General features: G+C 57.3%; 1 protein-coding gene and 1 non-coding gene across 2 annotated transcripts in view; one reads left to right on the forward strand and one right to left on the reverse strand.

Moving 5' to 3' along the window:
• Positions 1 to 26,711, reverse strand: part of LOC134562090 (zinc finger protein 239-like) — a 42,351-nt gene that overhangs the window by 6,233 nt on the left and 9,407 nt on the right. The window lies entirely within an intron of this gene.
• On the forward strand, positions 4,040 to 4,123 carry LOC134562239 (small nucleolar RNA SNORD45). The gene has a single exon (XR_010083110.1). It is a non-coding gene; the product is annotated as a small nucleolar RNA SNORD45 (small nucleolar RNA).

A 26,711-nucleotide genomic window follows, 5' to 3' on the forward strand; every position in this document is an offset into this window, starting at 1 on the left:
ATAATACATCTGCAACAGTATAAAAGACTGCAGACTGAAGCAGTGGGTGTGTACTGGCTTTGCCAGGCCCCTGTATATTTTGCCTTCTGTTTTATCCCTTATTATCCTTCATTAAATCTCTTAAAAATTTTTCAGAGGAGTGTGCTTCATTTTTAACACTGTACAAGGAATGTGAGGTAGAGAATTAAGAAAAGAAGTGTCAGAGAGGAAAAGAAACAGGAAATTGCTCTGGCTCAGGCTCCGCAGCTGCCGGGCAGAGCCGCAGCACCCAGTGCTCCCCACTTCCACATGTTAAAAATGACATTATTTTATAAAAATAACATTGGGTTCTGCATTTATGTATTAACATGTTATTATTATCATGGTGCAAATTATACCTCTTTTTATTGCCTTGTTGATATAAGATATGATAATGATATATGATATGATATATAACATAATGTAATATAATATATAACATAACACAATGTAATGTAGTATAACATATATCATATCATCATATCCTATCGTATCATATAAATGCCAATTAACTGTGCCAATTGGAATATAATTTGATTTATTAAAAAAGTCAAATTACAGAATTTCGGTAAAACCAACAAGCGGAGTTACGGTGACGATAACCCGGGATCGTCAAAGGGTGAACGGAAAGCAGCCTCTGTCGCACTGCAGTCCCCCAGTGTTCACCAATTGGCCCCGTCTGGGGTCCAGGTTTTATACACTTTATTTTGCCCCTGGCATAAGATTTCCCCACAGTTCTTTGTTTCCCTGGAATAGTTATTCGAATTTATCGGTGTCACTGGTCTGCTAATGGGGTCTCCTATGGGAGGGAGAAGTGTCAATTTGGGTCCTCCCGTGGGTGAATGGGAGCCGAAATTTTGAATGGACAGATGTTCTCCTCCAGTGATCACCGAGATGGTGGAGCTCTTCTGACTCTGCTGCCTCTAGAGGAAGAACTGATTGCTTATTTTAATGTTCCTCGTTTCTGATGCCAATGACGGTGCCCCAGGTTCCCAACATTTCATTGTCTCCTCCTAAAAGGTGGTTTCTGGGTGTTGCCTGCCTCGGAATTTGTCAATTCCGTGGCTGGCTGGAACTAAGGTTACATTTCACATGACATATTTACAGTTTGTATTTATGATTTAACATACTATAATCCATAAGAACATGAATTCACGCACCATATTGACCACAGGGAATATTATCCTGATTTTGTGACTTCAGAGAAAGTGGATTTGCAGGTATGGGAGTGATTTGCCAAAGCAACTTCAGGCAGGACTGGGAGCTGAAATACTAAAATCCCCAAATTCTGCTGTCCTGGAGTCACCCTGGGCTCTGCCTGGGGGATCCCTGGATCCCTCCTGCACTGAACACACACCTGGATGTGCTTATTGCCTCTTATGGGTCATTGTCACACTAATTTTTCCAAGCTTTGCCTCCTCCTGCCCCCTGGCTTGGTGCAGGGAGGGGTCACAGGTGTGCAGACCCTGGTCAAACACCTTTCCCAGCTGCTGGCTCACCTGTCTCTGGTTTTCCCTGCAGATCTAGGAGGGCACAGCACAGATCCAGTGAGTGATCATTGCCCGTGAGCACCTGGGCAGGTACAAGGCCTGAGGGATGCACCAGCTCCAGGCCTGCTATTCCAGGGAAAGGGATTGTGCTGCATTTCTCCATCAGAAGAACATGGGAAAACCCCTTTTCCATCCAACTCCTGTTCTTGTGCCTGACCCAGCACAGGCTCTGGGACCCCATCCATGCCCTGAGCTCATCCCACTGACTGATCATCCCAAACATCCCTAAACCCCACAGGGATCTTAGCGCTCCTTCCAAATCTCCCTTTGGCTTTCAGCAGCAAAGGAGACAAAACCCTTCCCCAGCAAACCTGGATGAGCAAACCTGATGGTCGGATTTGGGCTGTTTCCATGTTTTTAATGGCACTGATCCACTCGCTTTGATTATTCCTGGGGCTTGGGTGATGGCAACTGGATCAACCTCAGGGAACTTAAAAAAAACCCTGACTTTTCCTCCTGTGGAAGGGCCCAGCTGGCTGTGGCACTTAGGCTCCAGGGCCCCAGTTCCCAAGATCCACAGGAAACACTGTAGGTTTGGAGCCTTTCAACAGCCAGATCTCAAGAAAGACTAAAGTGAATCCTTATTTCTCATGCCTTGAGCCAGAATTCCTTGCTACGGGTCCATGGTAATGACGGTGTGTGAGGGAGGCTACGTATGTGCTGGGAGGAAAGGAGAGGGATGGGGCAATGGGAACGGGAATGAACTGATCCTGTGGAAAAGCGTGCAGGAAATGGGCTGGGTTTGGGCATGGCAGTGTGGGCTGAGCTGGGCCTTGCCCTGCAAATGCCCTGCAAGGAGACACGGCCTCATTCCTGTGCACACACCGGGCAGCATCAGCTTCTCCCACCTGGCCTGGCATTCCCAGCTCCTCAGGCTGCCCCTGAGGGCGCTCAGTGCTGGAGGCACCGCCAGGCACGGAGCTGACCCACATCCAGGCATGTTGGCCACCGGCGCTGGGGCTCCAGGGAGAAAACCAGCACAGAGCTGGGGCAATCTCCAACAAACGCTGGGAACATCTGGAACATCTGACAAACAGTGTTTAGAGCTGTGAATTCCCTGAACATTCCCAGCCAGTGCTCACTCCTGCATTCAGCCATCTCCTTGTGCAAGTGGTGTCTGAGCCATGAAAATACAGCCTGGGCTCTGAGCAGTGCTGGGGCAAAGGTGTGTCTTGGCCACATCCCGGAGCTGGGACGCCTTCAAAGGGGACAAACTGGGTTTAGGAGGCTCATGACCATAACAGGATCATTTGACGAATGGGATGTTCCCCAAACAACCCCCAGAGACCCTTGGGAGATCCCTTCCTCTGATGTAAATGAGTTCTCAGAAGTCATTAAATACGTACATGAAGTTGTGGGAAGGTTCAGCAAATCCGTGTGAGTTTGGGAAAAGGGATGGATTTGTATTAGTGACACAGAGAGGAGCTGGTGTGTGAAATAGCTGGGGCTGTGTGATCCCAGCGCCAAAACAAAGCAAGGCCTGCCTTTAATATCGGAATGAGAGGGTTGGAAAGCTTTTCCCGATGGTTTGGGGACAGCAGGGAGACCAGGGCGAGGTGAGGGAGGCAGATGGAAAAGCCTTGGTGCTGCCCCAAGGGGATCCCCCGTGCCTGGAGAGCTGCAGGGAGGAGAAAAAGCTGAGAAGGAAACATTTCCCGGAGCGCTCGGGTACGGCCCCAGCGGGCACGGCCCCCGCAGGTGCCGATGGCGGGGCTGTGGAAGGGGACACCCTGCAGGGATGGAGGGCGAGGGAGGAGCGATGGGACGGGCTGGGGAGGAGGGAGGCGGAGGCGGAGGCGGGCGGATCCCGGCGGCAGCTCCTCCTGCGGGAGGATGGCCCTGGGAGCGGAACCGGCGGCGGGAGCGGCCGCGTGGTGCGGGACGGGCCCGGGGCCAGGTGGGGATCCCGGGGAGAGGAGGGAATCCTGGGGACGGGAGGGGATCCCGGGGACGGGACGGGATCTCGGGCACGGGAGAGGATCCCGGGGACGGGACGGGATCCCGGGAGGGTCGCGGGGCGTCTCGTTGCCGGCAGGGGCCCCGGGCGGGGAGCGGCGGGAGCCGCGGGCACGGAGCCCCCCGGGCACGGAGCCCCCGGGCAGAGCCCCCGAGGGTGGCGGTGCCGGGGCTGTGGCAGGGGCCGCTCCAAGGGCGCGGTGCCGCAGGCGCTGCCCCGAGCGCGGCCAGGCCGGAACGGCGCGGCCCAGGGCGGAGCGGCCGGGCCGGGCCGGGCGGCCCAGGGAGGCCGCTCAGGCCGATGGCGGTGCCGCCGAGCCGGGGCCGCGGGAAGGGCCGTGCCGGGGCGGCCCCGGGGGGGTTTTGTCCCGCTGGCTCCAGCGCCGTGCCAAGGGCTGCGCCCCGGGGCCCAGCTGCAGCCGGAGGGAGCGAACCGCGCTGGGAACAGCGGCTCGGGGCTGGGAGCGCCGCGCCGGACGGGGCCGGGCACGAGGAGGAGGAGGAGGCGCTTGCCGGGCCCGGGATGAGCGCTGGCATGTATTATCTGAGCCCAGCTGATGTCTCTCACCGCTTTAGCTCTAGAATTACTCTGAGGCCCGGCAAGCCGCCGATCCCTGCGGCAGTGGAGCTTTTCCCAAGGCTGGGATCGAGTCCCCGTGCCCGAGTTTGAGGCGGCTGGAGGAGAGGGGCCCCGGTTGGGCTGTGCCCCATTGCCAGGCGGGGCAGGTGCAGCTGTGGCCGAGGCGTGGGGTTTGTGGCCACGAGGGGCTCTCAGGTGGCCCCAGTTGCCTGCTGTGGGAGTTGGTGGCCAGGTGCATGTGGGAATGTTGGCTCGGGGCTGTCCCTGAGCCCCGTGTGCTGCAGAGCTGGGCAGGTTCCCCGTGTGCAGCGGGGCTGCTGCAGCTGCAGGTGGCAGTGAGTGTGCAGGAGGGAACTGCACCTCTGCTCAGCCTGGCCCTGAGCCTGCAATGTTTTGTGCTTCTCGCAGGTCTGCGCCTCAACCCAGGACATTCCAGCAGCCCAGAGCTGGGATCCAGACACAGCGCCTGATCCTGCCTGGGGCTGCCCTTGGATCCAGCTGCTGCCAGGCTCCTCTCAGGCATTTGGAAAGCCGGGGCATCCCTCCTGCACCCCATGACCCAACAGGAGTGGCTTCCCCGTAAACCTTGTCTGCAGCTTCCTGGGGAGCTGGGAATGCACAGCACAGGGTGTCACCCACTGCTGGGGAGCTGGGAATGCACAGCACAGGGTGTCACCCACTGCTGGGGAGCTGGGAATGCACAGCACGGGGTGTCACCCACTGCTGGGGAGCTGGGAATGCACAGCACAGCTGTCACCCGCTGTTGGGGAGCTGGGAATGCACAGCACAAGGTGTCACCCACTGCTGGGGAGCTGGGAATGCACAGCTCAGGGTGTCACCCACTGCTGGGGAGCTGCCAGATGAGTCCCCAGGGCAGAACTGGGCATTGCTCTTGCTCCAGGGACAAGCTGTGCCATGGCTCAAATCCCTCTGATCCTGGCAGCTCTTGGATCCACCCTGCACCCCTGGGAAGCTTTCCCTTGCAGTCAGCCCCACTTAATTTTGGGGATTTGTTCTTCCTGTGTGTTTCACCTGCACCTTGGGGTGCTTTGTTATCCACCTCCACCCTCAGGGGCTCTGGGATATCCTGGCTTGTGCTGGGGACAGCAGGAAAGCAGAGGGGGCTTGGGGAAGGAGCCCCCAGTGAGAAATGGGGAGCAGGAGCTTGTGTGGCTGTGCCAGAAAGCTGGGAGGGCTCTTGGCAAAGGACTGATGGTGCAGGAGAGCAGCAGGAGCCTGCCAGGGGGGAAACAGCTTGGCCATTCCATGGGGAAGCTGGGCCCTGGCACCAGAGCATCAGGTGCAGGGGCTGAGGGAAGCAGGTGGAGCTGCTCTTTCCTGGATCCTGCTCCATGGGATCTGCCAATGGCCATGCCATGGGATCAGCGCTGTGCAAGAGCCACTGGGAAGGGGGGTCAGGGCCAGCGCTGCCCTTTGGGCTCCCCTTGTCCCCCTCTTGGGCCAGGATTGGGATTTGGAAGGGATGAGGAGCCCCAGCTGTGCTGCCTGCCTGCTGCAGCTGGGAATTGCAGTGCAGCTGCTCCAGTGCCCTTGGGCACCCTTGGCATCTCCTCCTCCTGCTGCCCCAGGAGCCGCGTGGCTCCTTCTCCTGCAGCCCCAGCTCCTGCCACGCCTCCTCCCTGGCCCTTGCCATTGGGGACATTGGCTCCTCTTTGCTTTCAGTCCTTGGCCCTGCAGTTTCAGCTCTGCCTTTCCCAGGGATGGGCTGGCAAACCCAAAATATGCCCTGGCCTGTCCTGGACACTCTGATGCCATCCCAGGGTTTGAGATGCTCCAGCTCAGATCTTGGCCCCCCTAGCTGAGGTTTGGGCCTCTCAGACTGGACTTTGGGATCCTCAGACCAGGGTTGGCACCCTTGGACTCTTGTTGCACCTGAGGGTTCATTCCCCGCCTGCCACTTTCCACCCCAACCCGAGGCATTTCCTATTTTTCATTGGAGTTTCTCAGGGAGGAGCTGGGGGTGTCTGCAAAAGGCCAATCCCAGTGCTGAGCAGCAGGACTGACGCTGGTTTGGAGTCAGGGGTCAGTGGGTCAGTGGCCATGACCCCCTGTTTAGTTGGTTCTGAAGTGGCTGGTTTTGCACTGGCTGGTGGATTTTGGGGGTGACACCCCAATCAAACTGGGGGAATGTGTAAAGGAGGGGTTTATTTGGGGGTACAGAGAGAAAAGGGGCACAGAGGGCCCCCAGGGTGGGTTTTGGGCTCTCCCTTAGGTGGGGAGGGGGTTGGAAGGAGCCCAGGTGCAGTTTTGGGGTCTTTGGGGTGTTTTGTCCTCTTAGGCATTGGCACCACCTGGTAACAGTTGTCTCTACAAAACTGGGAGTCCCCTAAACCAGAAACCTCCCAAAATCTGCCCAATGGGGACTCCTCACCACCAAAGGACCTACAAAAAGGCCTGAGCACCAGGAACAGCTCCAAATTTCAGTTCTCCAACCCACTGACCATCAAAATTGGGTTCTTTCCACCTTGCACCCTCTAATCCAGGGTGCAAATCCTCCATAAATGCCCCAAATCAGAATCCTTTCAACCCCAACTCCTCAAAGCTTCAGTTCCCCCACCCAATCGCTCCAATCCAGGCATTTCCCACACACCGTTGCCCAAAATTGCTGTCCCCCCACCAAAAATACCCCCAAAATTGGGGTTTTCCAACACTTTGACCCCCCAAAGACTGGGTTCTGTGCCTTACCTTTGAGGCTGCTCCACATTTACAGCAGATTCCCTCCAGTTTAGTGGTGCAGTCTCACACCTGAGAGCCCCATTTTTGCCACGCCCTTGATTTTGGGGTCACACCTGGGGGGCTGGGCAGATCCTGGATCTATGTGGTGACCCCCCACATTCTGGAGCTTTTCCCTCCATTCTCCAGGTCTATCTCCCGTTTTCACAATTCAGCCTTCGTTTTTGGGGTCCAGCCCACAGTTGGGGCCCCACCATTGTTGGCCCCCCTCGGATTTTGGGGCTCACCTGGGGGGCCAGGTTGTCCAGCAGGACGATGTCAGCCCCTGCCCCTGCAGCTGCCAGAGCCTCATCTGCACTCGAGCACTCCAACCCCAACCAGCGGGTGAAGCCCCCGGCCCGGCGCAGCCCCAAAATCATCTGGGGAAGAGAGGGGGGTCAGCGGGAACCCCAGAGCGATGTCCAATCCCTCAGACCCAAGATGGGGTGGGGAAAATGGGGAGGTTCCCCCAGTCATTGATTAAAAATTAGGGTTTCACATCACCCCCAGCACTGATCCCCACAAATTGGGGTCCTTTCCCCAGATTCCCCCAATTCAAGGGTGTCCACTGACCCCAATGTTGGGGTTCCCCCTCCTATGATCCCCAACAATTCAGGAGTTATCCCCCAAACTGGGACCTCACTGTCTCTCCAGTCCAGGGGTCCTCCCACATCACTCCACACCTAGAATGCCCCAATCCAGGAGTCTGTCCCAAAATTTGTACTCCCCTCAAATATTGGTTCTTCACCACCCTTGAAATTCAGGGTACCCCAAACCATCCCTCTCCTCACAATGGAGCCCCCTTGCACCAATACCCCCCCCCATTTCCTCCAAACCTCATGTTCCCCCCATGCAACACCCCCAGAATTGGGGTTGTCACACCCACGACCCTGAACCCACCAGTTCAAGGGTCCCTGCACCCATCTCCTGCCAAACTGGGGTTCCTGCCAACCCCATCTTGGGGATCCTCACCTAGCACCCCACAGTCCAGGGGTTTGGCTCCTTCCCATCAGGCAGATGTTCACCCAGGGTGGCATCCAGGCCAGCAGCTGGTTCTCTGACAGGCTGTGGGGGACATGGGGACATTGGGGGATCACCATGGGGGGAGAGATTGGGAGGTCATCATGGGGAGGGACATGGGGGGGACATGGTGGGAACAGAGGATGGATGGAGCCCATCAGGCAGATGTTTACCCAGGGCAGCATCTGGTTCTCCAACAGGCTGGGAGGGACACTGGGGGCATGAAGGGGTCACCCTGGCAGGGACAGGGGGATGAGGGACACCACGAGGACACAGGGGGACATGGTGGTGGGAGACATTTGGGCCAGGGATTGTTCTTCAAGAGCCTGAGGGGTCCATCAGGAACATCTGGGGGTCACCATGGGGGTGGGGCACATGGCGGGACATGGACAGGGGATGGAAGGTGGGGGAGGGGATGGGTTGCCATGGAGGAGGACATGGGGGGATGCATAGAAGGGACACGGGGACATCATGAAGGGCATGGTGGTGATGGTCGTGTGATGATTATGATGGAGTTGGGTGATGAAGATGGTGACCATGGTGATGGTGGTGATGATGATGATGGTGTTCAGTGATGAATTGGTGATGCTGTTGCTGAAGATGATGATGGTGTCAGTGGTGTTGGGTGATGGTAATGGAGGTGATGGAGTTCACTGTGGTGTTGCTGATGAAGACCAAGGTGTGGATGAGAGTGATGATGATGTGTTCAGTGATGGTGGTGATGACTGTTGGAAGCCTGGAAACTGAGAATTTTAGGCTTTCTGTGCTAACAGGCCCTGACCCTCAGGCAAGCACTACATTTGACCTGAGGCCATGGAAAAGGCTTCCAAAATCGAGTGATAGCACTGAGATTATGGGCGTGCAGTTTGAATAGAAGTGTGTGATGTCACAGGGTGGAAAACTTGGATTTTAAGGTTTAAGAATATAGTAATATATAGAGAGCAAGATGGAGGATTTAGGGCATAGGCTAAGTTCTTTCAGCTTCTTCTTCATGGGTTTGGTGGTATACTGTAATTGGGTAAGAAAATCCACATTGTGGACTACGGGTGTTTGGTTATTGGGTGAAAAGTAAAAATAGTGTAGGTGTCATTTCATAATTGGAGAATTTGTGCTTAAAAGACCTTGGAAAGAGTTAGAGACAGAGCCACTTTTCACTTGTTAGCTAGAACTCACAACTTGTGAGACTGTACTAAAGATAAGAATTAATAAACATCTGAGTCCAAACATGAACTGCGTCCCTCAAGCAATTAATCCCGGCTCTAACAATTGAAGAAAAGGAGATATCAAACCCATAGATGATGATGATGCTGATGCTATCAGTGTCACAGTGACGGTGTTGGTTGTGTTGGAGATGACTGGTGATGATGCTGGTAGTGATGAAGATGAAGCTGTGGGTGATGAGGATGAAGGTGTGGGTGGTGTGGTGGTAACGGTGTCCATGGTGGTGTGTAATGGTGATGGTGTTTGTTGGTGTTGATTGGGGTTGGTGGTGAAGATGATGGTGTGGGTGATGAAGATGGTGATGACAAAGATGATGGTGATGATGGTATTGAGGATGAAAGTGAAGGTGTGGGTGATGAAGACAGAGGTGTCACTGATGAAGATGATGGTGTGGGTGATGAAGATGATAAAGGTGATGGTGGTGTTACTGGTGCCATGGTGACGGTGTCAGCGGTGTTGGATGATGAGGATATTGGTGATGGAGTTAGCACAGTGTGGATGATGGCAGGAGTGAGGAAGATGAGGTACGTGGTGATGATGATGATGATGGTGACGATAGTGTCAGTAGTGTAATGGTGATGATGTCAATGGTGTGGGTGATGAAGATGAAGGTGATGAAGATGAGAGTGATGATGGTGCTGTTGGTGCTGTGGTGGCGAGGATGGGGGTTGATGGTATTGGGTGATGATGATGGAGGTGTTGGTGATGAAGATGATGGGGTGAGGTTGATGGTGTGGGTGGTTGTGGTGATGAAGATGATGGTGACGATGAAGGCCACCCCCACTACTTGTTCAGGGCATTTCACATCTCCATGGGCACCAGCACTGACAGCACCGTCGGCACTGGAGCCCCAAAGATGTCACAGTGCAGAGCCTCAAAGAGCTCGTTGTGCTCTGGGACCTGCATGGAGACGGGCTGGAGGGTCACCAGGGCATCACCGGGCTGGAACACTTAGGGGACACCTTGGGGACACCCAGGGACAACTCCTGGGGGCTGGGGGGGCTCCACTGGGGTTGGGATTGAGGAGCAGCAGTTGCCCGTCCCAAACACTGTCACCACAGGAGGACTTTGCCGTGAGACAAGCGCAGAATGGAGCACCCGAAGATAAGATCAAGGTGGGACAATTGTCCAGGGCTTATCCCAGACCCTGGGGGAGGTAAACAAAGCTGGGGGAGCAGAATGGATCCCTGGTGCTGGATAGGGAAATCCAACCCAGCCCCCGAGCTGGAATCAGCTCCGACTGGGTCAAAGGCCACTGCAGAGGGGCAGATGGCGACCACCAACTCACGGCCACCGAGCCCAGAAAGCTCCGGCTGAAGAGAAGACACAGCCTGAGCTGGGACTGATCAGCACCCAAGGGCAGGGAATTGTTGAAGCAGTGGCATGAGAGAGCTGGGTAGCCCATGAGCACTAATTCCTTGGTTTGCTCATAGGGACAAACAGGGAAAAGTTCAGAATGACCTCAGGACCCCCACCACTGAGAAGCTCCAGGGGAAGAAGGACCAACAGGACACTGCTGGATCCATGGTTGGTGCTGCCCTTCTGACTGATCCCTGGGCAGGGAAGCGCTGTGGCTCCCAGCGGCAGCAGAGGAGCCAGGGCTCCAGGCTCCTGGCCGTGCTCCACTGCTGCCGCCAGCCCAAGCTCTGCTCCCTGGGCATGGGGCTCCCCGAGCCCTGGGCATAACCTGCTGCCCTCTGTGCCCCAAAGCCTGCGCGCTCCAGAGGCTGCTCTGGGTGCCCCTGGGCCCTGCCAGCTGTGGGGGGACATTCCAGGCTGTCCCAACCTGCCCTGCCCAGGGCACCAGGCAGGGGGGAAGGGACAGAGAGCCCTGGCAGCCCCCAGAGTCGCTCTGCTCATGGGCAGGGAGGAAGCGCAGCCTGGCAGGGCTGAGAGAGGGACAAGGAACACACAGGGACAGGGAATGTGGAACACACACAGGGACATGAGAACAAGGCCACACGGAGAGCCGGAGCTGCTTTGCTGAAGCCATTTATTGATTCTTGCAGGGACATTCCCAGGGCTCCCAGGGGGTCAGGGCCTTCTCCAGGGATGATCATCTCTTCATGCTGCTGCAGGGGGACAGGACACGAGTGTCACCACCAATTCCAGACCTGAAAGGCAGAACCCAAATTGGGACCCTGCTGTCCACTGGGACATGAGAGGGCCCTTGTCCCCAGCCCTCTCTGCAGGGCCCTGCAGCAGGAGAAGGGATTTGGAGCCCTGCATACACCTGGCACTGCACTTGGCTCTTGAGCTCCATGTGGCTCCCAGAGCCCCTCAGCCTGGAATATCCCAAAAGCTCCCACAGCCCTCCCTGCTCCCACAGGGACACTGGGTGTCCCCAGAGCCCCCCAGTGCAAGGAAAGCCTTGGGGACAGCTCTGTCCACCTCAGCCCAGCACATGGATCAGGGACAGTCCCCTGCATGTCCCTCTGCCAGCGCCAAGGTCTGCACAGCCCAGAGGGCTCAGGGATGTGCCCTGGCCCCCGAGGATCTTTGGTGGGGCTGGAGAGCCCTGAGGATTTCTCACCAGGGCATCCAGAGGGGCAGCCGGGCATCACTCCCGCAGAAGCTTCACCTGTTCAGCCACAGGGCGCTGAGGGGGAAAGCAGGGTTAGAGCCACACTGGAGGGTACTGGGGCACGTTGGGACATAGTGGGGCATGCTGGGGTGCACTGGGATGTACTGGGGTGCACTGGAGGGTCATGACCAGGAGAGGGGAAGCTCTGGGCCCAGCAGAACTCCAGGTACCCAACTCAGACCTCTTAACTTATGGGAAGCCAATCGTTTTTTTCAGAGACATGGGCAGATGTCCCTGGTCACTGGGGTGTCCCCAGTACCAGAAAGGCACAGGGGGACCCAAATGGCTCCAGTTCCCACACTGGTGCCCCAGTTCCAGGACTTACCTTAAAACATGCACCCCAGCCTCCTACTACACCTCCCTGTGGAAGCAGAGCAAAGGATTAGTCTGGAATGGCCCTTGTGGGGCTCAGGGGATCACAGGTGTCCCCAAGCCCCGTGGCTGGCCCCGGTCTGAGGGGGAAAATCCCTTCTGCTGCCCCCAGTCTCACTCCAGACAGTTTCCCCTGATCCCTGTTCCTGCAAGGACCATGGTGGGGATGGAGACAAGGAGAGCGAGGGGAATTTGGGGCCTCCAGGGCAGAGGGGAAGGAGTGGGATGTGGGGAACCCAAAGACAGTGAAGTGGGGGGAGCTGGGGGTCCCAAGGGATGGGGCTGGGGGTGTTGAAGGGATGGGAATTGGGGAATGTGGGTGGGGAGGCAGGAATTCCAGTGGGGGGGCCATGGAGGCTGAAGTGGGGGGTGGGTGGGGGCAGGGGAAATCCTGGGCAGAGGAGCAAAATTGCTGGGTTTGGGAGGGGCTTTGGGAGTGACAGTCAAGGAGGGGGATTGGGGGACACCACTGCCATGGGCAATGAGAAAGGGAAAGGACTGGAGGGCAAGAGGAGAGGGAATGGAGTGGCCATGATGCTCTTTGGGGGTGACTGGGGTGCACTGGGCTTGGGGGGAATGCAATGGGGAGCCTGGGGGAAGGGGCAGCCTTGGGAAGCTCTGGGGTACACTGGCATGCACTGGGGTGCACTGGGATGGCCTGGAGGGTGATGGCCACGAGAGGGGAGGGTGTGGGCTCAGCAGAAGAACTCGGGGTACCCACCTTATCATTCCCAATGCCACCAGCTTGCTGTGGAGAGAGCATGAGGTGTCAGTGGTCACTGGGGTGTCCCCAGTCCTGGGAAAGGTTGGGGGTGACCAAAGTGCCCCCCAGTTCCCACACTGGTGCCCCCAGCTCCAGGTCTTACCCCAGCACACACAGTTTCACCACTGCCATCCATGTCGGCCTGGGGAAGGAGAGCAAAAGGTTGGTGAGGATTGGCCCTGGTGGGGCTGGGGGCACACAGGTGTCCTCAGCCCCCCGGCCCAGGGCTGTCCCCTGCTCTGGGCAGGGCTGCCAGGCAGAGCCCGGCAGAGCCCCTGCCTTGGGAAGAGCCCCCAGCGCCGAGCCCAGCCCGTGGCCCTGCAGCCTCACCTGGCTCTGTGCTGGGAGGCACAGCAGCATGGAGAAGAGCAGGGCCACGCCGAGCACAGCCACCTTCATCTTCCTCGGGCACTGGGCAGCGCTGCCTGAGGCTGCAGCAGGGCACCGGCACCTTTATCCCTGCCGGGACTCCTCCCTGCGCCCTCCCCGACAGCCCCCAGGCCAAAGCCCGGCTTGGCACAGCCCCCAGCCCTGGCCACAAGCCCAGCCCTGCCCAGAGTCCATCCCAGCCGCGGCACGGATCCAGTCCCCCTGCCCGCATCCCTGCAGCTTCCCTCACGGGGCAGCTGCTCCTGCAAGGGCCCAGGAAACCCGGGGGGGCCAAGGGGGTCCAAGGGGATCCAAAGGCAGCTGGGGACCCTGTGGGGACAAGCCCTGCTCCAACACCATCCATCCTCCAGCAGCCCCCAGTGCCACATCCCCCATCTCCTGTTGTCCCTGCCCTGCCAGAGCGTTCCTTGCAGGACAGCCCAGAGCTGAGGCCAGCCCCAGACCTGGTGTGTCACAGCAGAATTGTCCCTGTTGCCACTGCAGCCTCTGGCCTGAACGGGGAGCTGCCCTGAGCCCTCTTCTCGGGGCCCCAGGAGCCCGGGATCAGGGAGAACGGGGAGCTGGGAGCACAGCGGGATCCTGGGCCATGGCAACAGCTGGGAGACTGGGATCTGCAGGCTCTGCAGGCACTGGGGAGCGCTGGGCAATGCTGGCACTGGCACACAGCTCCCGCAGCGCCCCTGGCCCCAGGGATGGCCCTGCCCTGCCCTGCTGCCAGCGCTGGCCCTGAGCAGGGCTCACCTCCCCAGCCGAGGCTCCCGCGCTCCTGGCCCAGCTCAGAGCCCCTGGCAGGGGGAGCCCCGAGGGCACAGATCAATGACAGCCCCTGCCCAGGGCTCCCACCAGCTGCCAGCGCCTCCATTCTCCACTGACAGGCCCTGACATTTCCAGCAGATCTTCCCTCCTCACGGCACACTGACCACACAGAAGGCACCTCTTGTGGCACAGGTGGCAAAACCCTGCAGACACCTGACTTGACTGTTTGCCTTGGATTTTCCCCAGGAGCCAGCAGGAAGATTTTCCTTTGGCCTCTTGGTGCTTTGTGCCTCCTTTGTTGGAGGATTGAGGAGCGCTGACCCAGGAGGGGCCCAGGGACATTTCCAGCCCCTGCACACCTGAGGGGCCATTGCGGGTGAGCCCAGCTGGGGCTCCATGGGCTCTGCACAGACGTGCTCCTGTTTGCACATCAGCAGCTCAGTGGAACATGGAAATGTTCCCCCTTTGGTGCCTGATGCAGGGAGGGGTTAGAGAATTCACCAGGGGGATCTGAGGTGCAGCTGATCTGTCCTGGGCTATGTCCATTCCTTTCCCTGAGCAGGACTCTGAGCAACTTGGGACATTTCTGATTTTCCCATCATACTCTCTGTGGGATGTTTTCCACACTCGGGTTCCAAATCAATTCCCCATTTTCCTTCTTGCCTTTTGTCCTCCCAGGTTCTTTCAGCAGAGGTCACACAGAATGGCACCTGCCCCACCTGGGCCTCCATCGTGGCTCTGCTCTCTCTGATTCCAGCCCCTGTCTAGCAGAGCAATCCCTCAGCTGGATACTCCAGTGCCAGATACCAGGGCCAAGGGTAAAGGAATTTGAGGATACAGAACCCAGCTGGGCATTCCCTGATGGAGATTTGGGCACTGCCAGTGGCATTGGGAATAGGGCAGCAGTCCTCAGCCTCTGGAAGATGCTCCTGCTCACTGGGAAGGACAGGAATCCCTTGGAGCAAGATCTTGGGAGCTCTTGCTTAGGGATGTACCCAGGATCTGAGGGAATCACCTCTGGGGGAGGCAGTTCACAGCACCCTGGAGAACAAGCAGCCATCCCAATCCTGGATGGAATCCAGAACACGCTGTCCATGCAGAGAGAGTTTGTGCAAAGTGCACTGATGTTGTTCACCAAGAGCGGGGGGATAATGAGCTGGACAGGCCACCCAGCTCCAGGAACTGGGAATGTCCCTGCCTCCCTCGGGAATGTGTCTCAGCTGTGCAGAGACTGGCCCCACACTTACCCCAGCTTTTAATGAAGGATGTTTTTCCTGCTCCTACTGACCACAGTCTCAGCCATGCAGAATTTCTGCTGCAGGGAGGGGCACTGGTGCCACAGCCCATGTGTCACCCCATGGTTCTGTCTGTGGGACAGGGGCCTGCACAGGGGGAAGTGGGATGGGGAACTTCCCTGGAGACTAGAAGCTCGAGTCCAGGACTTGGAAGGGGAAAAAAAAGACAAAAAGCATTTCTCCAGGACAATCCCAGAATCCTGGGATCACTGAGGTTGGAAATGCCAACCAGGACCATCAAGGCCACCCTGTGAGTGATCCCCACCTTGTCACCAGAGCAGAGCCCTGAGTGCCACGTCCAGGCGTTCCTTGGACACCTCTGGGATGGGGACTCCATCATCTGACTGAGCAGCCCCTTCCAAGGCCTGACAACCCTTTCCAGGAAAGGGAAAAAATTCATCCAGATGTCCAAGCTGAAACTCCCCTGGCACAGCCTGAGGCTGTTCCCTCTCATCCTGTCCCTGTTCCCTGGCAGCAGAGCCCAACCCCACCGGGCTGCCCCTCCTGTCAGGGAGTTGTGCAGAGTGAGAAGGTTCCCCCCTGAGCCTCCTTTTCTCCAGGCTGAGCCCCTCTGGCTCCATCAGACGCTCCTGGTGCTCCAGCACCTTGCACAGCTCCGTTCCCTTCCCTGGACATGCTCCAGCCCCTCAGGGTCTCTCTGGCCATGTGGAGCCAGAACTGGACACAGCCCTGCAGGGGCCTCAGCAGCCCCAGCACAGGGACTGTCACTGCCCTGCTCCTGCTGCCACCCCATGGCTGGCACAGCGCAGCAGCCCTTGGCCTCTGGCACATCTGGGCACACCTGTGCTCATCTTCAGACACTGGCACCAGCACCCCCAGGACCTTTCCCAGTTCTCCAGACAGTCTCCTCCAGCCTGCAGCATTCCATGGGGTTCTTGTGAGCCCAGGCTGGGACCCAGGTCTTGGCCTTATTGACCCCCACACCTTTGGCCTCAGCCCATCGATCCAGCCTGCCCAGATCCTTCTGCAGAGCCTTGATGCCCAGCAGCAGATCCACAGGCCCACCCAGCTTGGTGTTTTCCATGAATTTGGTGCTGGTAGACTCAATCAGCCCTGAGGCCTGTTCAGTGAAGTGCTGATCTCCAAAAGGAGCCCATCAACCTCCAGCTGGGGGCACCTGGAATGGCCCCTCAGGTGTGCAGGGGCTGGAAATTCCTCTGCTGAGCAGCTTCACCTCCCCTGGGCCCCTCCTGGGTCAGCGCTCCTCAATCCTCCAACAAAGGAGGCACAAAGCACCAAGAGGCCAAAGGAAAATCTTCCTGCTGGCTCCTGGGGAAAATCCAAGGCAAACAGTCAAGTCAGGTGTCTGCAGGGTTTTGCCACCTGTGCCACAAGAGGTGCCTTCTGTGTGGTCAGTGTGCCGTGAGGAGGGAAGATCTGCTGGAAATGTCAGGGCCTGTCAGTGGAGAATGGAGGCGCTGGCAGCTGGTGGGAGCCCTGGGCAGGGGCTGTCATTGATCTGTGCCCTCGGGGCTCCCCCTGCCAGGGGCTCTGAGCTGGGACAGGATCATCCTGCAAACAAAACCAGGAACCCCTGGGATTCACTGGGGCTCAGCCAAACCTCCCACTGCCTTCAGAACCCAAAGCAAGTTTTCACCACCAGCCTGTGATCCCCAGCTTGGGTCTCATGAAAATCCTGCTCCACAAACCATTGTAGGCAGAACATGAAACCAGAGCACTCTTTGTCTGTCCCATGGGCTGCTGGAGGGGTTTGGAATTGGATGGGGATGGGGAAGAAGGACTGCAGAAGGACTGCTGCCCCAATGCCACTGTCAGTGCCCACATCTCCTGCAAGGACTCCCCAGCTGGGCTCTGTATCCTCAGATTCCTTGCTCTTGGCCCTGGTGTCTGGCAGTGGAGGAAGCAGCTGATGATTTGCTCTCCCAGAGAGTGGCTGGATTCTTTTTGCATCTCTCCCAAGTCAGCCTCTGTTTCCATGCATCCTTCCTGGCTGCAGGGCAGCCAGTGCAGCCAAGGCCATGGCTTGGTGTTTGTGTGTCTGGAGATGCAAACCTGCCCTGTTCCCCTCCCTGGAATCGGAGCAGGGGCTGGAAGGGCCCAGCTGTGTCACACAGAGTTGGTGCTGGGGCTCCCTGGGTTCAAACCTCATGGCTCTCCCTCCCTCCTGAACTTGCTTGGGTTGAAGGCCCAGCCTGTTGGAGGGGACAACCTTCAGAGGGACCTGCCTGTGTTTCCCCTCCGTGTCAGCCATGGCTACACTGCTTTGGGGTGGGGCAAATCCCTGGGGATCTTCCTAAAGAGCTGGTGAGCCTCAGGAAAAGCTGGGAAGCTCTTCCTGAGAAAGAGCACCAGGAGGATTGTAGATTCACCAGGATGTTCCAGACACTGAAGAATTGCTGGAATAAAGGACAGCAGAGCCACGATGGAGGCCCAGGTGGGGCAGGGGCCATTCTGTGTGTCCTCTGCTGAAAACATCTGGGAGGACAAAAGGCAAGAAGGGAAATGGGCAATTGTCTCCATGCCCAGAGCAGAGGGAGGGCCCAGCACAGAGCTGCAATGCCTGCCCAAGATCAAGGGCAGGATTTTGCAGCCCTTCCCAGAAAGCCCCCAGGGAGCCCAGCAACTGCAGCCCAACCCCACCTGTCCCAACTGCAGCAAGAACAGGAGCAGGGCACAGCCGCAGGAACTGATGGGGACACCCGGCACGGCTCTGCTCTGGCCAGCAACTGCTGAGCAGCCACTTATCCCAGCCAGAGCACTCCAGCAGCACTGAGAGCCCCTGCTCCTGCCCTGTCTGCCCTCCTCTCCCCCACACTGCAGACACTAAGGGAGTCTGGCAATGGGAGGGCTCTGGGAAATTTGGAAGGGAGATGGAAATGTGGGCACAACAGGCTCCTCTTTTCCCCCTGTCACCCCCCACAACACCTCCCTGGAGTCACAGCCTGCAGAGAATGGCTGGGCCAGAAATTGATTTGGAACCCGAGTGTGGAAAAAATCCCACAGAAAGGATAAGAGGAAAATCAGAAATGTCCCAAGTTGCTCAGAGTCCTGCTCAGGGAGAGGAAGGGACACAGCCCAGGACAGATCAGCTGCACCTCAGATCCCCCTGGTCAATTCTCTAACCCCTCCCTGCATCAGGCACCAAAGGGGGAACATTTCCATGTTCCACTGAGCTGCTGATGTGCAAACAGGAGCACGTCTGTGCAGAGCCCATGAAGCCCCAGCTGGGCTCACCCGCAATGGCCCCTCAGGTGTGCAGGGGCTGGAAATGTCCCTGGGCCCCTCCTGGGTCAGCGCTCCTCAATCCTCCAACAAAGGAGGCACAAAGCACCAAGAGGCCAGAGGAAAATCTTCCTGCTGGCTCCTGGGGAAAATCCAAGGCAAACAGTCAAGTCAGGTGTCTGCAGGGTTTTGCCACCTGTGCCACAAGAGGTGCCTTCTGTGTGGTCAGTGTGCCGTGAGGAGGGAACATTTGCTGGAAATGTCAGGGCCTGTCAGCTGAGAAGAGCCATGGGCCGGGGGGCTGAGGACACCTGTGTGCCCCCAGCCCCACAAGGGCCAATCCTCACCAACCTTTTGCTCTTCTTCCCCAGCAAACACGGATGGCAGTGGTGAAACTGTGTGTGCTGGGGTAAGTCCTGGAGCTGGGGGAACCAGTGTGGGAACTGGGGGGCACTTTGGTCACCCCCAACCTTTCCCAGGACTGGGGACACCCCAGTGAACACTGACATCTCATGATCTCTCCACAGCAAGTTGGTGGCATTGGAAATAGGAAGGTGAGTACCCTGAGTTCTCCTGCTGTGCCCATACTCTCCCCTCTCGTGGCCATCATCCTCCAGGGCATCCCAGTGCACCCCAGTGCATGCCAGTGCACCCCAAAGCTTCCCAAGGCTGCCCCTTCCCCAGGCTCCCCATTGCATTCCCACCCAGCCCAGTGCACCCCAGTCACCCCCAAAGAGCATCATGGCCAATCCATTCCCTCTCCTCTTGCCCTCCAGTCCTTTCCCTTTCTCTTTGCCCATGGCAGTGGTGTCCCCCAATCCCCCTCCTTGACTGCCACTCCCAAAGCCCCTCCCAAACCCAGCAATTTTGCTCCTCTGCCCCGGATTTCCCCTGCCCCCACCCACTCCCCACTTCAGCCCCCATGGCCCCCCCACTGGAATTCCTGCCTCCCCACCCACATTCCCCAATTCCCATCCCTTCAACACCCCCAGCCCCATCCCTTGGGACCCCCAGCTCCCCCGAATTCACTGTCTTTGGGGTCCCCACATCCCACTCCTTCCCCTCTGCCCTGGAGGCCCCAAATTCCCCTCGCTCTCCTTGTCTCCATCCCCACCATGGTCCCTGCAGGAACAGGGATCAGGGGAAACTGTCTGGAGTGAGACTGGGGGCAGCAGAAGGGATTTTCCCCCTCAGACCGGGGCCAGCCACGGGGCCTGGGGACGCCTGTGATCCCCTGAGCCCCACAAGGGCCATTCCAGACTAATCCTTTGCTCTGCTTCCACAGGGAGGTATATTAGGAGGTGGATGTTTTAAGGTAAGTCCTGGAACTGGGGCACCAGTGTGGGAACTGGAGCCATTGGGTCCCCCTGTGCCTTGTTGGGACTGGGGACACCCCAGTGACCAGGGACATCTGCCCATGTCTCTACAGATACCGGAACACCTCCGGCGAGGGAAGATGGCTGAGGTAAGTACCTGGAGTTCTGCTGGGCTCAGACCTTCCCCTCTCCTGGTCATGACCCTCCAGGGCACCCCAGTACACCCCAGCATACCCCAGTATTTCCCAATGTTCCCCAGTACCGTGCAGTGTGGCTCTAACCCTGCCTTTCTCCCCAGTCCCCTGTGGCTGAGCAGGTGAAGCTTCTGCGGGAGTGATGCCCGGCTGCCCCTCTGGATGCCCCGGTGAGAAATCCTCAGGGCTCTCCAGCCCCACCAAAGATCCTCGGGGGCCAGGGCACATCCCTGAGCCCTCTGGGCTGTGCAGACCTTGGCGATGGCAGAGGGACATGCAGGGGACTGTCCCTGATCCATGTGCTGGGCTGAGGTGGACAGAGCTGTCCCCAAGGCTTTCCTTGCGCTGGGGGGCTCTGGGGACACCCAGTGTCCTTGTGGGAGCAGGGAGGGCTGTGGGAGCTTTTGGGATATTCCAGGCTGAGGGGCTCTGGGAGCCACATGGAGCTCAAGAGCCAAGTGCAGTGCCAGGTGTATGCAGGGCTCCAAATCCCTTCTCCTGCTGCAGGGCCCTGCAGAGAGGGCTGGGGACAAGGGCCCTCTCATGTCCCAGTGGACAGCAAGGTCCCAATTTGGGTTCTGCCTTTCAGGCCTGCAACTGGTAGAGACACTCGTGTCCTGTCCCCCTGCAGCAGCATGAACAGATGATCATCCCTGGAGAAGCCCCTGATCCCCCGGGAGCCCTGGGAATGTCCCTGCAAGAATCAATAAATGGCTTCAGCAAAGCAGCTCTGGCTCTCCGTGTGGCCTTGTTCTCATGTCCCTGTGTGTGTTCCACGTTCCCTGTCCCTGTGTGTTCCTTGTCCCTCTCTCAGCCCTGCCAGGCTGCGCTTCCTCCCCCACCATGAGCAGAGCGACTCTGGGGGCTGCCAGGGCTCTCTGTCCCTTCCCCCCTGCCTGGTGCCCTGGGCAGGGCAGGTTGGGACAGCCTGGAATGTCCCCCCACAGCTGGCAGGGCCCAGGGGCACCCAGAGCAGCCTCTGGAGCACGCAGGCTTTGGGGCACAGAGGGCAGCAGGTTGTGCCCAGGGCTCGGGGAGCCCCATGCCCAGGGAGCACAGCTTGGGCTGGCGGCAGCAGTGGAGCACGGCCAGGAGCCTGGAGCCCTGGCTCCTCTGCTGCCGCTGGGAGCCACAGCGCTTCCCTGCCCAGGGATCAGTCAGAAGGGCAGCACCACCCATGGATCCAGCAGTGTCCTGGTGTTCCTTCTTCCCCTGGAGCTTCTCAGTGGTGGGGGGTCCTGAGGTCATTCTGAACTTTTCCCTGTTTATCCCTATGAGCAAACCAAGGAATTAGTGCTCATGGGCTACCCAGCTCTCTCATGCCACTGCTTCAACAATTCCCTGGCCTTGGTGCTGATCAGGCCCAGCTCAGGCTGTCTCTTCTCTTCAGCCGGAGCTTTCTGGGGTTGGTGGCCGTGAGTTGGTGGTCGCCATCTGCCCCTCTGCAGTGGCCTTTGACCCAGTCGGAGCTGATTCCAGCTCGGGGGCTGGGTTGGATTTCCCTATCCAGCACCAGGGATCCATTCTGCTCCCCCAGCTTTGTTTACCTCCCCCAGGGTCTGGGATAAGCCCCGCACAATTGTCCCACCTTGATCTTATCTTCGGGTGCTCCATTCTGCGCCTGTCTCATGGCAAAGTCCTCCTGTGGTGACAGTGTTTGGGACGGGCAACTGCTGCTCCTCAATCCCAACCCCAGTGGAGCCTCCCCAGTCCCGAGGAGTCCTCCCTGGGTGTCCCCAAGGTGTCCCCCAAATGTTCCAGCCCGGTGATGCCCTGGTGACCCCCCAGCCCCTCTCCATGCAGGTCCCAGAGCACAATGAGCTCTTTGAGGCTCTGCACTGTGACATCTTTGGGGACCCAGTGCCGACGGCGCTGTCAGTGCTGGTGCCCATGGAGATGTGAAATGCCCTGAACAAGTAGTGGGGGTGGCCTTCATCGTCACCATCATCTTCATCACCACAACCACCCACACCATCAACCTCACCCCATCATCTTCATCACCAACACCTCCATCATCATCACCCAATACCATCAACCTCCATCCTCGCCACCACAGCACCAACAGCACCATCATCACTCTCATCTTCTTCATCACCTTCATCTTCATCACCCACACCATTGACATCATCACCATTACACTACTGACACTGTCATCACCATCATCATCATCATCACCACGTACCTCATCTTCCTCACTCCTGCCATCATCCACACTGTGCTAACTCCATCACCAATATCCTCATCATCCAACACCTCTGACACCGTCACCATGGCACCAGTAACACCATCATCACCTTTATCATCTTCATCACCCACACCATCATCTTCATCAGTGACACCTCTGTCTTCATCACCCACACCTTCACTTTCATCCTCAATACCATCATCACCATCATCTTTGTCATCACCATCTTCATCACCCACACCATCATCTTCACCACCAACCCAAATCAACACCAACAAACACCATCATCATTACACACCACCATGGACACCATTACCACCACACCACCCACACCTTCATCTTCATCACTACCAGCATCATCACCAGTCATCTCCAACACAACCAACACCGTCACTGTGACACTGATAGCATCATCATCATCATCATCTGTGGGTTTGGTATCTCCTTCTCTTCTGTTGTTAGAGCCGGGATTAATTGCTCGAGGGACACAGTTCGTGTTTGGACTCAGATGTTTATTAATTCTTATCTTTAATACAGTCTCACAAGTTGTGAGTTCTAGCTAACAAGTGAAAAGTGGCTCTGTCTCTAACTCTTTCCAAGGTCTTTTAAGCACAAATTCTCCAATTATGAAATGACACCTAGATTATTTTTACTTTTCACCCAATAACCAAACACCCGTAGTCCACAATGTGGATTTCCTTACCCAATTACAGTATACCACCCAAAACCATGAAGATGAAAGAACTTAGCCTACGCCCTAAATCCTCCATCTTGCTCTCTATATATTACTATATTCTTAAACCTTAAAATCCAAGTTTTCCACCCTGTGACATCACACACTTCTATTCAAACTGCACACCCATAATCCCAGTGCTATCACTCGATTTTGGAAGCCTTTTCCATGGCCTCAGGTCAAATGTAGTGCTTGCCTGAGGGTCAGGGCCTGTTAGCACAGAAAGCCTAAAATTCTCAGTTTCCAGGCTTCCAACAATCATCACCACCATCACTGTCCCCATCATCATCACTCTCATCCACACCTTGGTCTTCATCAGCAACACCACAGTGAACTCCATCACCTCCATTACCATCACCCAACACCATCGACACCATCACCATCTTCAGCAACAGCATCACCAATTCATCACTGAACACCATCATCACCACCACCATCTTCATCACCCAACTCCATCATCATCATCACCATCATCACCACCCAATGCCATCATCATCATCATCACACGACCATCACCACCACCATCATCACCATCACCACCATGCCCTCCATGATGTCCCCATGTCCCTTTTATGCGTTCCCCCATGTCCTCCTCCATGGCAACCCATCCCCTCCCCCACCTTCCATCCCCTGTCCATGTCCTGCTGTGTGCCCCACCCCCATGGTGACCCCCAGATGTTCCTGATGGACCCCTCCGGCTCTTGAAGAACCAATCCCTGGCCCAAATGTCTCCCACCACCAGGTCCCCCCGTGTCCTTGTGGTGTCCCTCATCCCCCTGTCCCCCCAGGGTGACCCCTTCATGGCTCAAGGTCCCTCCCAGCCTGTTGGAGAACCAGATGCTGCCCTGGGTAAACATCTGCCTGATGGGCTCCATCCATCCTCTGTTCCCACCATGTGCCCCCCATGTCCCTCCCCATGATGACCTCCCAATCTCTCCCCCCATGGTGATCCCCCAATGTCCCCATGTCCCCCACAGCCTGTCAGAGAACCAGCTGCTGGCCTGGATGCCACCCTGGGTGAACATCTGCCTGATGGGAAGGACCCAAACCCCTGGATTGTGGGGTGCTAGGTGAGGATCCCCAAGATGGGGTTGGCAGGAACCCCAGTTTGGCAGGAGATGGGTGCAGGGACCCTTGAATTGGTGGGTTCAGGGTCGTGGGTGTGACAACCCCAATTTTGGGGGTGTTGCATGGGGGAACATGAGGTTTGGAGGAAAGGGGGGGGGGTATTGGTGCAAGGGGGCTCCATTTTGAGGAGAGGAATGGTTTGGGGTACCCCGAATTTCAAGGGTGGTGAAGAACCAATATTTGAGGGGAGTACAAATTTTGGGACAGACTCCTGGATTGGGGCATTCTGGGTGTGGACTGATGTGGGAGGACCCCTGGACTGGGGAGACAGTGAGGTCCCAGTTTGGGGGATAACTCCTGAATTGTTGGGGATCATAGGAGGGGGAACCCCAACATTGAGGTCAGTGGACACCCTTGAATTGGGGGAATCTGGGGAGAGGACCCCAATTTGTGGGGATCAGTGCTGTGTGTGATGTGAAACCCTAATTTTAAGTCAATGACTGGGGGCACCTCCCCATTTTCCACACCCCATCTTGGGCCTGAGGGATTGGGTATCGCTCTGAGGTCCCCCTGACCCCCCTCTCTTCCCCAGATGATTTTGGGGGTGCGCCGGGCCGGGGGCTTCACCCGCTGGTTGGGGTTGCAGTGCTCGAGTGCAGATGAGGCTCTGGCAGCTGCAGGGGCAGGGGCTGACATCGTCCTGCTGGACAACCTGGCCCCCCAGGTGAGCCCCAAAATCCGAGGGGGGCCAACAACGGTGGGGCCCCAACTGTGGGCTGGACCCCAAAAACGAAGGCTGAATTGTGAAAACGGGAGATAGACCTGGAGAATGGAGGGAAAAGCTCCAGAAACTGGGGGGTCACCACATAGATCCAGGATCTGCCCAGCCCCCCAGGAGACCCTAAAATCAAGGGTGTGGCAAAAATGGGGCTCTCAGGTGTGAAGCTGCACCACTAAACTGGAGGGAATCTGCTGTAAGATTTGGAGCAGCCTTAAAGGTAAGGCAGAGAACCCAATCTTTGGGGGTCAAAATGTTGGAAAACCCCAATTTGGGGGGTATTTTTGGTGGGGGGACAGCAATTTTGGGCAACGGTGTGTGGGAAATGCCTGGATTGGAGCGATTGGGTGGGGGAACTGAAGCTTTAGGGGAGTTTGGGTTGAAAGGATTCTGATTTGGGGCATTTATGGAGGATATGCACCCTGGATTAGAGGATGCAAGGTGGAAAGAACCCAATTTTGATGGTCAGTGGGTTGGAGAACTGAAATTTGGAGCTGTTCCTGGTGCTCAGGCCTTTCTGTAGGTCCTTTGGTGGTGAGGAGTCTCCATTGGGCAGATTTTGGGAGGTTTCTGATTTACGGGACTCCCAGTTTTGTAGAGACAACTGTTACCAGGCAGCACCAATGCCTAAGAGGCCAAAACACCCCAAAGACCCCAAAACTGCACCTGGGCTCCCTCCAACCCCCTCCCCACCTAAGGGAGAGCCTAAACCCACCCTGGGGTCCCTCTGCACCCCTTTTCTCTCTGTACCCCCAAATAAACCCCTCCCCTACACATTCCCCCAGTTTGATTGGGGTGTCACCCCCAAAATCCACCAGCCAGTGCAAAACCAGCCACTTCAGAACCAACTAAACGGGGGCTCATGGCCACTGACCCACTGACCCCCGACTCCAAACCAGCGTCAGTCCTGCTGCTCAGCACTGGGATCGGCCTTTTGCAGACACCCCCAGCTCCTCCCTGAGAAACTGCAATGAAAAATAGGAAATGCCTCGCGTTGGGGTGGAAAGTGGCAGCCAGGGAATGAACCCTCAGGTGCAACAAGAGTTCAAGGGTGCCAACCCTGGTCTGAGGATCTCAAAGTCCAGTCTGAGAGGCCCAAACCCCAGCTGGGGGGGCCAAGATGTGAGCTGGAGCATCTCAAACCCTGGGATGGCATCAGAGTGTCCAGGACAGGCCAGGGCACATTTTGGGTTTGCCAGCCCATCCCGGGGAAAGGCAGAGCTGAAACTGCAGGGCCAAAGACTGAAAGCAAAGAGGAGCCAATGTCCCCAATGGCAAGGGACAGGGAGGAGGTGTGGCAGGAGCTGGGGCTGCAGGAGAAGGAGCCACGCAGCTCATGGGGCAGCAGGAGGAGGAGATGCCAAGGGTGCCCAAGGGCACTGGAGCAGCTGCACTGCAATTCCCAGCTGCAGCAGGCAGGCAGCACAGCTGGGGCTCCTCATCCCTTCCAAATCCCAATCCTGGCCCAAGAGGGGGACAAGGGGAGCCCAAAGGGCAGCGCTGGCCCTGCCCCCCCTTCCCAGTGGCTCTTGCACAGTGCTGATCCCATGGCATGGCCATTGGCAGATCCCACAGAGCAGGATCCAGGAAAGAGCAGCTCCACCTGCTTCCCTCAGCCCCTGCACCTGATGCTCTGGTGCCAGGGCCCAGCTTCCCCATGGAATGGCCAAGCTGTTTCCCCCCTGGAAGGCTCCTGCTGCTCTCCTGCACCATCAGCCCTTTGCCAAGAGCCCTCCCAGCTTTCTGGCACAGCCACACAAGCTCCTGCTCCCCATTTCTCACTGGGGGCTCCTTCCCCAAGCCCCCTCTGCTTTCCTGCTGTCCCCAGCACAAGCCAGGGCACCCCAGAGCCCCTGAGGGTGGAGGTGGATAACAAAGCACCCCAAGGTGCAGGTGAAACACACAGGAAGAACAAATCCCCAAAATTAGGGGGGGCTGACTGCAAGGGAAAGCTTCCCAGGGGTGCAGGGTGGATCCAAGAGCTGCCAGGATCAG

Source organism: Prinia subflava, chromosome 26, assembly GCF_021018805.1.
Source record: "Prinia subflava isolate CZ2003 ecotype Zambia chromosome 26, Cam_Psub_1.2, whole genome shotgun sequence".
Taxonomy (NCBI): Eukaryota; Metazoa; Chordata; class Aves; order Passeriformes; family Cisticolidae; genus Prinia; species Prinia subflava.